Source organism: Antrostomus carolinensis, unplaced genomic scaffold (assembly GCF_000700745.2).
Source record: "Antrostomus carolinensis isolate BGI_N321 unplaced genomic scaffold, ASM70074v2 scaffold25862, whole genome shotgun sequence".
NCBI classification, from domain to species: domain Eukaryota; kingdom Metazoa; phylum Chordata; class Aves; order Caprimulgiformes; family Caprimulgidae; genus Antrostomus; species Antrostomus carolinensis.
Genome location: NW_010300553.1, coordinates 31,288 through 43,292, shown reverse-complemented (window position 1 = coordinate 43,292; position 12,005 = coordinate 31,288).

Below are 12,005 nucleotides of genomic sequence, written 5' to 3'. Positions count from 1 at the left end.
GCTCCATTTTGGTCTCTGTCATCTCTTAGAGATCAGCGTTATAGAGCTGACTTGTGGCTTTGGTGGTGATGTGATGCCCACGGCACTGCTGGCACCAAATCCTCCACGCAGCTGCTGCTCTTCCAGCACTTCTTTCTGTGACTGGTGCTCTTTTCTGCATAAATAGAGGGATAAAATGGATCATATCAATCTGGTTTCTGGCAAAATCCAAGGTGCTGCTTCTGAACAATTCTGAAATTTTTGCTATACAGCAAATACTAGAGAATATGTATATGTTTCTGAGAGGTATCAGGTCACTTTTCTCTCTCCTCCTTTTCTTTCCCAGTAGTTGGTGAGCTTTTAGCAACACAGTCCTTACCAGCTGCACTTCTTCCTTCATATGGAAAAAAAAAAGTTAATTTTTTAGTTCTAGCCAACTTGCCATATCTGCCTGCATCCCAACCTAGACAGTGCTGAGCCGTAGCGAGCGGGCTGCCTGAAGGGAGCTCATTCCCAGCCTGAGTGACTGAAAATGTGGTTTTACCTTTTGTATCTATTCCTACATTATACTCTGGGGAGTTTCTGCCTTGCATTACGTAAATAGATGAGAAAATAACATTTAGCAAAGTAGAAAGTAGCAGTAGTTAATTGTACTGCCAATATTAGAGGGATAGTTTTCCTTGCTCTGTTCAAACATGGACCTAAACTGAAGCCACTTTATAGTTACAGGAATACATGGGACATTTATTTTTGTGGTGCAAGTAGGCCAAGTCAAATGTGAGCATTTCTGTCACCAAAGTATGCAAATATATGTATTAGTTGTGTTTCTTCCTACTTGCCATCAGACAATCTATACCTGCCTTTAAAAAGTAATTTTGTGTGGATAGCATTTATGAATGATTTTTTAAAAAGCTCTTAAATAGATATTTTTGAACTCTGTTTCAGTTGTGCCCTATTCAGCAAAATGTATATTCTACATTATTAAGTCAAAAAGTCAGCTTACAGTGACATATGCAGTAGTAGGATTTACTTAAGCTGATGGCTTCGCTGAGAATTTAGTAAAACACCCGTTGGGCTTCAGCATTTGATCTGGTAAATCAGTCTACAAATGGAAATAAGCATGAGCTTGTGTTCAACTCTGTAGCTACTGAGTGAACATTTACATAGTGCTTAACCTTGAAATCAGTGAAAATTAAGTGTGAGCTTAATGACTCTTGCCCGGGTTGCTTTCCTGGGCCAGTATTTAACTCTTAACTCCACAAACCTTGGAGCAGATGATTACAGATTGTTTCGCTTTTGCTTATGTAGGCCATGCTGGATGCTGTCTTGGTAAGTAAAGTGCTCGGGTCTTTAACTGAGGCTGATGGATCGCTTAAACCCCGAATAGATCGCTTTGCTCTCTCTCTGCCTATGTGTGTGGGGTGCCCCAGGACCAGTCTGTGGGGAACTGTGGGGTCCTAAGGCAGCGCACGTTTCACACCTTGAGCAGCAAGGATCAGTTCTGCTCAAAAACTAAGGCTGCCCCACCACTGACTCGGTGTAAAAAGTCAGGTGCTATTGTGTGATTCTTGGCAGTAACTTAGGGAATTAGTAGCAAGAGTAGTGTGACAATGAAGGAGATGCTGTGCACTTCCCTGGAGTAGAAAAGATTGCTTTCTAATAATTGGTTGAGTCAGCTCTCTAAGAATCTATGTTTTATTAACTCTGCTTTTATGTTTGGGTTTTTTTACAGGGATAAGGAAGAAGAATCACACTCCTTTAATCTGAAATACACTCGGTAACTCTAAACATCCTAAAAACTGCTTCTACAGTTTTGTCTTTTTTTGCTTCATCATACAAAACAAGTGTGTAAGTTTCTTGTTTTCTCCTAAATAACCCCCAGTTCTGGAGTATGCATACATTTAATTATGTGAGCAACACTAAATTACTGCACTCTTTTCTGCAACGTTGTTTTTCTAAACCTGCAGGCTTTAGGTGTTGCCTCTGTGCTGGTGGGTGGCAGTGGTAGTGCCACAACAGTTGTGTGTAAAACGGAGGGTGTAAATGCAGCAGCGTTCCAATGCGGATCAACGCACAGCTTCGTCCTGGTCCCTGGAGCGTGTTGTGATGATCCAGTGCAGATCTTTAAAAAAAATAAAGCCCTCAGCTCTCTCCCACTGCAGTAAATAAGGGGCTTCCCCATAGGTTTTGGTGACTATTTGTGATCAAATGTCTCTTCTGTACTCTGTACTTCTGCACTTGGAATTGCAAACAGAGATCTGTAGTATTTAGATTATCTTTAGTGGGTTTTTTTTTGGCATGGTTCAAAACAGATTGTGTAAATTTCAGAAAACACATTTGATTGCTTCTGGTTTTCATTTGCTCCTCTGTACTGTTAAACATCACAAGTTGCCTTAATTATGACAGTGCTTAAATACTGGAAAGCCAGAAATTGAATGTAATATTTTTAGAGCCCAGTTCTAAAGGAGAGGACAGCATTTATTTTTCTTTAAGACTGCAGTCTTTTCTTCCTTAAATTGCAACGTTGCTGAAAACACAATCCTAGTGATTCCCCCGTGACAGGAGTTTTTTAATGTTACAGCCTTTTATCTGAGGGCTACATCCACACTATCTGTATTTGCTAAAAAATTATTTCTCCTTTGAACAAGAAAATATAAAGTAAGATTAATCAAAATGCAATGATACGTATGTCCATATGTCAAACTCTGCTTAAACTGATGATTTTGTTGCCAACAACCAGTTTGTCTTGGTAAAAGAGAATTGTTATTGTGACAGTAAAATTAAACTACAATGGTGTGTTCCCTGCCCAAAATTTCAGTTCAGTGAAGCGCTTTAGGAAGTCAATAGAGTAAGATCAAGCCTGAATTATTTAGCATAAAGCTTTCTCGAGGTAACAGGTTGGAAGTCTAAATGCAAAACCCCGAAGTCTATACTTAAATGTTTACCCACAGGCAGGATTTTCCTGCACTTGTTCTCAAGGTTTCCTGCTGCTAAGGAAGTTTCAGGGTTTCCCATTCTTAAAAAAGCCCCAGGTTTTCATTTCCATGAGTAACTCTCAAGATACAGAAAACTCAGCTACAACTGTCTTTAACCATACATGTGAGATTGTATTTCAATGCAATTTATTTGTTTACAGGCACAAATTGAAATTGCCCTCGGCATGAAATGCACTGCAAGTATACACAGTGAGCCATTTAACTTATATATTCTCATTTATCTTCATTGTTGTGGAAATCCAATGAAAAAATACTATTCTAACCCTTTTTAATGAGCTTGGCGTGCCCAATGTAGAGCACACAGTGTGTAAGGTTAATTCCTGTGCTCTTTGGTTGTGTGGTCTACAGCTGCAAGCCTTAACTTCCTACTGGGATTCAGGCCGAATGCCTCTTAAAGAAAATGAATGCTTCCTCGCCATTTTCGTGACTGATAAATCTGTAGATGTTCCAACTAGAGTGTCGCTGTTAAACGAAACAGTACTTCAGACTGCAGGACAGTGCAGGTACCAGAGTAGATCGTCCACTGTGACATACACAGGTACGGTATGTACATTATAATACTAGCATCTGTGTTTAAAAATGTTTTGTCCTACCTTTTCCTATATCGGTGCTCAGAGCAAAGTTTCACATTGCAGTTTACGAGATATAGGTTTGCACACACAAACTCAGGGTTTACAGTTTCACCCAGTGCACTTGAAAGGAAAAAAAATGCATAGGAAACAAAGTGCCCAGGATTTCAACATGTGTTTGTTGGAGGAAAATTTTTCAGGTTTTTTTTTTGTTGTTTTTTTTTTTTTAACTGTGTGTGGAGGCAAAAGCAATGAAATGAGGCAATACCAACAGCTATTTATTTTCTCAGGGAGATTTCTTCAGTAGAATGTGTCAATCTTCACATCAAACAGGGTTTCCTTCATTTTGTCCATTACTGAAGAGGCTCCATGTTTGCAGCAAGGGGTCAATTATGCAAGGAACTTTGCTTTGCAGACTCAGTCCAGCAAAGCTTTCACCTGCATCTCTAATTTCAGCTATCTAAGTAGATCCTGGGAACTTCAGTGGAAGCACAATCATTTATTTTTTCACCCATCAACGCAATGCTTTGCTGAACTCGGCCCAGGGCACTGAGTGCCTTGCAGACCCCGGTCCCTGGTTCTTCACTTTATGTGTGTAAAACCAGAGCTCTGGGCTTGAGTCTTACCAGACCCAGCAGATAATGCCACAAAAGGTCACCAGAAAAAAATCCAGTAATATGGTGCTCCTCCATGTATACGCAGTGGTGAATTTCCCCAGCTGATAGGGTGATGTGTTACCAGGTATCTTGGATTAGAGTCAAGCCCTCCATGTCAGGGTTCACAAGCTGCTAGTATTATATATTTCACAGTGCAGTTATAGTATGTTACAGCTGAAATGCACCCTGTGTGCAAAGCAGGGCAAAATCCTGTGCACCACTCGAGTTCCCTCCCAGCCCTGCCGTCTGGGTTCAGGGTCTGCATGAGCCAGCCAGCCACTTCCATGCGTTTTAGGTCAAGACACAATTAAAAATTTGAGCAGGACTGAAGTGATGCACGAATGTTGTTCTGGTCTTTTGCAGCAGGGTTGATTTCACTCAGTTAAATTTAATCCTTGGTGAATCACTTGGTGAATGATTTAAAATGTATTTATGGGTTGTGTGGCTTGTTTTTTTTTTCCCCTGTCTGCATTCAAAGCTACCTTTACTCTCTAGTGTTGATGGCCAAAGTGTCATTCCTTATGCTTATAAATTGCCATTAACTTGTGGCTACCTGAGAACACATACTTTAAAAATGCTTGTGTTTTTTTCGCAGTTTATGTTTTCTTTTTTCCTTTTTTCCTCTTTCCTTTTTCCTCTCTTTTTTAAGGGGGTGGATTATCAGTGTACAGATATTTAAAGTGCAAATGTGAAGTAAGGGTAATGATTGTTAAGAGGATGTGGGTGGTATGTCTGATGAGAGAGCGATGGGCTATAAGGCAAAGGAGAAAATGCCATGAACGCATTGTGTTGATGATTGTTGCCCCTTGGGGGGGAAAATAAAAAGTAAGATATTTAACTGGAGAAAATTGGACTCTTTGAGCTGCTCTCAACATAGATGATACTGTGGCAAGTGTGTAGCCGAAGCCCAAAGTGATCCTGCTGCAGGATGCCGTGAGCCTGGGATTGTCGCTCTGAGAATTGCACTAGCAGCGTGTTGCACACCGGGAACACTTCAGTATGTCACAAGCACGTGAGAATGGACCGTCTGAAACCACTGACTACCAAAGTTTGTAACTGAATGAGTTAGCATTTGTATTATGTTGGGGTTTTTTTTGAATGTTATGATAAATAAAATGTATTTTTCAGTAAAAGACACACTGCAAGTAAGCCTGCAGTTCCCTGCTTGGTCGTATGTTTGCAAAGTTACCTTCACTGTTGTGTGGAACAAGTGCTAACAGAGGCATCACTTGGTTCAATGTGTAAACAGTAACAGAAGAAAAGATTTCACTGGAGAGCAGATCGAAAACCCCGCACTCAGAGTCTCCCTGAGGTTGTTCCAGTGTCGTAAGTCTTTCTGACCTGATCTCACTGTTCATTTTGTCTTCTTAGGCCAACAGGAAGTTGAGGGCATTCTTTGATTCGACTGTCCTTGATTATTTTTTTCCCCCACATGTAACTTAAATGAAAAAAAAGAACTCCCCAGTTTCAGTGGACTAACTTTGACTAGGGTGTGAGTTTGGGTATCCAAAGAACTGCACCTTTGTCTGTTGTAATGTGTTCAGAGCAAGCAATTGGTGGGGTGAATGACTTTTTTCTGCTCATTCTCTATGTTATTTTCATTGTCTAATATTGTGATACGATCAAAAATAGGATCACTTTATTAGTGGATAGCAGTATGGCTTGAATTATTGCTAAGAAAAACCCTTTGCTGCTTTCTTGTGTTCTTCCTGCCTTAATGGAGATTGAGTGAGTAGCTTTCTGATGTTAAGTCAAGTCCAAATGTTTAAAAAAGCGTGAGTCAAACACACACACAAAAAAAAAATCACAAAATGGACTTGAAAATTAAAAGATGAGTTTTGCAGTTTAAAAGAACACTTTCACTTCTTGGTTTTCAGTATGTAAGGGCCACGTTATAATGATCTTCTTTTTAATCACATGCCCTAAATGCTTAAAGGAAAAGAGATTCCCACCTCATTATTTACCTGTGAGTAACACAATATGAAGACATCTACTGTGAATTTGTTGTATAATTCCAAGACATGGTTACATGGTCTTCCTACCTTGCTGGAAGCACAAGTTCTCTGGTAAAACAGTGGTTTGGTGTTTATGACATTCTCTCTCTCTCTCTTTCTGTATTCTTTGAAATTTGTACCTTAGCATTGCATTTAGGATAGATGTCATGCGTGACTTCACTGTCAATGTATAGTTAGCAGTTCTTATACAGAGATACAAGTGGATTAATTGGCAGACCCAAAAGACTTAAGAGAGGAATGAGAATAGATGTTGAAAGGAAGAACTGGGAAAAGCGGGGAATGAAATGGGGAGGGTGCAGCCACACAGGCTGAGCTCAACAGGAGCAAGCTGGGCGACCACAGGAGATGAAAGGATGATCAAAACAGAACCCAAACCAGAACCAAATTAATAGTGGATGTGTAGAGTGGAGAGAAAGGCCTTAGATCACTTTGTCCAAACTAGGGGCGTCTGAAATTGCAAAGGCACCTGGGGTTGTCAACAGGAAAATTTGTAACTGCTCCTTTACTTTTCTCTAAGAAGAATTCCTGGAGCCTGACTTCAGTGGACCTCTGTAATGAGCTCTTTGCAGCACTACTGGCTTCTCACAATAGAGGGACATTTTAAGCTGAAACCTCTACAAAAGAGAGGTCAAAAGTAAATACACTGAGAGACATGAACTCTAGCCTTTCCCTAAGGGGCCCAGTCTTGCAGCCAGTGTTTGTCCAACAACGATGTGCCTCACACTACAAGAATCCACTGAAATTAAAGTGAGAGGGTTTCTTATGATTCTTTAAGTTAAACTGAAAAGTCAGGTGAAATATGTCTGGGATTTTCAAGGACTGGTGGAGAAAATCTTAAAGAATTTCTAAAAATACTTTTAAACATCGCTGCTAGGAATGATGAGACCAAAACATAGAAATGCAGCACTTTTTGTCAGAAAGAGTGGGAACAAAGCAAACTGAGAAGCAGGTGATTCCCTGATGTCAGATCTAAGCAAGCTATCCAGGATAAAACAAAGCACTTAAAAAAAAAAAGATAGAAAAAAAGAAAAAGCAGCTATTTCTATCCTGTCAGCTTGGATTGTTGCTATTGAGAACAAGTGCCAAACCCAAACTGTACCCTTAGTCTATCCAGCTGTTTGATTTTTGAGGTACCCATCCTCTAGTTACCAAATTTGGCCTGATGCTGCAGAACAGTGGCCTGCCAGCCCAGCTCTGCCACTGCCCCGCTTTCCATTGACCTCTGCTGGACAAGGCACACACTTCCAAGTTGAAAACATGGTTAAAACCCTTGTTCAACCAGGACTTCTGTCTATATTGCTATTTTTAACAAATCCTCCTGTGTTTTGAGGTACAATTGCAGCACACATTACATGGGCTTGTAACTCCTAAAGTGTATCCGTACTTAAGGACTGCAGTTCCTTCTACGTTGTGTAGCCAGTCAAGTTCTCTACCAGATGATCTCAATAAGTCAGAGTTGACTTTATAAGCAACGTGTTCATTGGAAATCCGGGCTGAGTGTTTTACAAGTTGTTGCATGTGTGCAACATGTGTTGCATGTGCACCTTTCACCAAGTGTTAATTAATTTTATTGAAAGCAAAAGAATTCAAATTACGATCTTGTTCCTACTAACAAAGGGAAATGAAGATGCTGTCAGCATGATTGCAGGCTCTTCTGAGATCATGCTGATTTGCATCCATGAAGCTCTGGTTGGTATCCATTATTGGTAGAAAAGAATTAATTTTAACAGTAGTTATTTATGGTCAAAATACATACAAAAATAATGAAGTTTAGTTCTCATATCTGCTAACCTGAACTGCACTGATGGCTTAATTCATAACCTTATGAGGAGGTCTGCATTCCAAACCATTGATTTTTATATTTTGCTGTGCTTTCTCCTCCAGAATGTGTTTAGGAGTGGAGTGAGAAACTGAATCCTGGAATTTGAATATTTTTTGAAGAATATATGGAAAATACTCTTGAAAAATTAGCACTCCTTGAAAGTTTAAGGGGAAAGTTTCAAAATCTCTTTTGCAAGTGGGTTGCTTTTTGCACTTAGCTGGATTATCATTGCACTGTTCTTTCTGTGGCTTCCAATTAGAAAGGATTGACCATTTGTTTGCTTCTCCAAACTTCACATATGAATTTCCGTTTAATTGCTGATTATTTAAAACTACACATAATAGACATCATTAAAGATGTATGTTGCCTATTTGTGATTAACCCCCACTGATGTGATGAACGCTCATAGTGTTTGCTTTGGTTGTGACCCTAAGTGTGTTTTCACTTCAAATACAGGCTTAAGCAATGTATTAATTTCACTTTATTTTTGGAAGATTGTCAGTTTTGTTGTTTCCGTAGCTATGGAGCCCACATAAGGAAGCTGTGGCCTTCCATTACCCAGCTGTTGGACTAAACCCCTTCTGGAATCCCCATTATGTCCAGCTGTTAGGGTCAGATAGCTCCCGAAGCAAGTGTATTGCTGCGATACCGGTGGGTATCCACGAGGACACGTGTTGCTTCTGAAGGAGCAGCGTGGGCCTCACAGGCTTCGTTCGGTTTAGTTTCAAGGGATGTTGCCAAAGCTGTGGAAGCCCCACAATTGCCCTTAAAAGCTGGTTGTCCCATTCTGAAAGACTGGTTTTCAGTAGTGCAGAATGGCACACCATTTTCCTCAAGAAGCTGTGGCAGGGCTTGGTGAGTAAATAAAAAAGCAGAAGATAACAGATCCCAGTATCTCAGGGAGACTTGATGTATTTACGTTGAACAGACCTGTGCATTTAACTTGAAAGAGAAGGACACCTGGTGGTGTTGGCCAGGTACTTGGCAATAGCTGGATTATCTTTTGTAATCAGAAAATATATTTGTTATGCTTTTTTAAAAGTGAGCACTGATGTTACATTGTTTTTATGGGCCAAAGGGCCCTGCTTTACAAGCACCCATTCAGAAGGTTCTTAGATTTGGTAAATTTGAGAGGAAGTAAGCCTTGTAGTGGTCAGACGCAGATCATTGTCCTGGTTTGGCTAGGATAGAGTTAATTTTCTTCTCAGTAGTTAGAAGATCCATGTTTTGGTTTCAGTTCAGACTTGCTTTGAGAACATAATTGATAAAAGTACTAATGTTATTAGCTGCTGCTGGAGCTCAAGGCCACCGTGCTTGGCTGTTGACAGCCGCATTAGGACTGGGAGGGAGAAGCGCAGTGAATAGCAAAGCCCAAAACTGGCATTTGGATGTGCCAATGAAATATTCCAGATCATATCCCGTCATGTTTAGTGTATGGTCCGGGGATGACCGGAAAGGGGGTGGATTTCGCACGGGTTTTCTCTCGGGCTCTCGTTCTTCCAGGATCACAGTTTCGATTCGGGATTGTCGCTCCTCCGGGATCGTTATCTGGGAACAGGCCAGGCTTATCAGTGGGTGGTGAGCAGTTGAACTGGGTTATCACTCATTTAAGTATCTTGTTACTGTCATCATTATCACTACTATTTTAATATTAGTTGTTTAGTTGTTTGGGGTTTTTTTTTAAGTTTTCTTTTATTTCTACTATTAAACTGTTCTTATCTCAACCTACAAGCCTCCTAATCCCTGCCCCAACCCTCTCCCCTATCCCCTGGGGGTGGGGGGGGAGTGTGTGAATGGCTGTGTTGGCTGCTGGCCAAGGGCTAGCCCAGTGAAACTGTCACAATCATACAGATACAGATTGCATTATCGATAATATTTTTATTCTGATTTTGGGTTATGAAGTCATGGGTGAGCCTGGCAGACTGTTGATGCAAATTAGGATGTGGAGTTGAGGTCATCATCTGTTGATATCTCAGTTCTCTACAAGTGAAATAGTGATGAATGCTATTTTTTTGTGCCGCTCTTTGTCCACATTTATATTTGGGGCGTCAGATCACTGCTGGAGGAGACTGCCTCTTTCTAAGTGTGTGAATACTTAACTCTGATCTTATTTTTTGTTTACATGACATAAAGTTATAACAACAAATGTAAAATCTTGTCTTCAGTTTCAGTTCCTAAAACAGTAATGGAGGTATCAAACAGTGTCTACAAAATAGAAGGTGCAGACTTTGAGTGTCGATATTGAGGGGAAGAACCAGCTTTGTGGGAGTCTTGCTGAAATAAGGAGGACTGTGTTGGGGGAGAAGAAAAGGAGGTTTGTAAGGGAGGAAGAAGAAACTGCCCCTCATTGAAGGAGGAGGAATGCCTGGGGATGGGGTGTTGTGCAAAACCTTCAGCAGAGGAGTGGAAGAGGGTGTTCAAGGCTGTGGATCAGGAGCCCATTTGCTGGCAGTGCTGGCCATGTTATTTTAGAATGGTGTCACTGCGAGGAATGCCTGGGGATGGGGTGTTGTGCAAACAGCCAACAACAACAGTGTTGGTGTCACTTTGGCCTTAACTCATTTCTGGTGAGTGTTGACACTGAAGAGGGACACCTAGGTCTTACCTCTCCTCTGGGCAGAGGATTTGGGCAGTCACCTCCAGCACGTGGTGCATCCTGCTTGGGGTCTACACCACCCTCTGGAGATAACCTTCATCTCCTAACTAGAGGGGCAGCCCAGGACAAGTGGGTGTCCAACTTAGCTTGTTGGTTCTATGTGGTAGTGAATTACATGGTTCCTCTTGCCCCTATCAACACTATTCCTTCCCCAACAAGAGGCTTTCCCAACCCAGAAGGTAATGGACAAAAAACAAAACTGCAAACAAGACAATTATTTCACACTGTATTTTTACCTGTTTTATTTGTGCTTTGACTAGAAATGTGTCAGCATTTTTAGGAAAGACAAGTGGACTGTTTCATCCTGTTCATAGTTTTGGTTTTTCGCAGATTTCTGTGCTCTCTTTTTTTTACAACACAAAAGAACTTGGAAATTTTTTTTATTCTTGTAATACTTTTTTTTTTTTTTTTTTTTTTTCTGACGATCTATGAGTTTTTCCTGCCTGGTTTTGTTTTTTTGAAAAACAACTGTTCCTGGCTTTTTATTTTACTTTTTTGTGACCAGCACTCACCTACCTTGTCCTATAAAAATTAAATCAGATGGATCATGTCAGAGATCAGCTGAGCTGGGATGAGGTATAGTCTTTCTTAATCTGCAAGGGTGCTGTAAATGTAAAATGTTTATTTTATGTTTATTTTTTTTACATAGTTCCTATGAAGATACTGCTTGAACAAGCAAAAAGGTATAAGTCATTTTAATTGGAGGACTTGTATGAGTCATTATTATGTTTTTGCATTGAAATATGAACCTAACTTACCCAGAAAAAAATGCTCTGGCTCTGCACAGGCTTTGCTAGACTGTGCATTCAAAATTGATTGCTTTCAGGACCTTTTCCTTCATCATAGTTCAGAATTGCCTTAATGGGTGCTCATTTTTTGAAATACACCTGCCTTGATTACACTCAGGGACACAACAGGACGCAACCTGGAAGAGCAGCCAGTGTTGGCTTAACTGCTCCTGGTGATGACTACAGAAATTATACCATTGATTTCAATGTGGACAGAATTAAAGCAACCATAAGTACTTCTGGAAATGTTACCCCACATTTTTAATTGATTATATTTTACTATAGCAGTTAATAAAAAAAACCCCAAAGATAAATAATAATAATAATAATCAAGCTCTGACTGCTTAAAAAAAAAGGGAAAATCCTTTAAAATCATGTAAAATAAACCCTGCATTTTTGTAAACAGGCAATACTGAGTAAGCAGGAATTCATGGTCCCATTTAGATGTTAATTGTACTTTGAATGAGGATTGGTCATAGGCCTAAAACACCTAAATACTTTAAAATATATTCATAAATAATCAT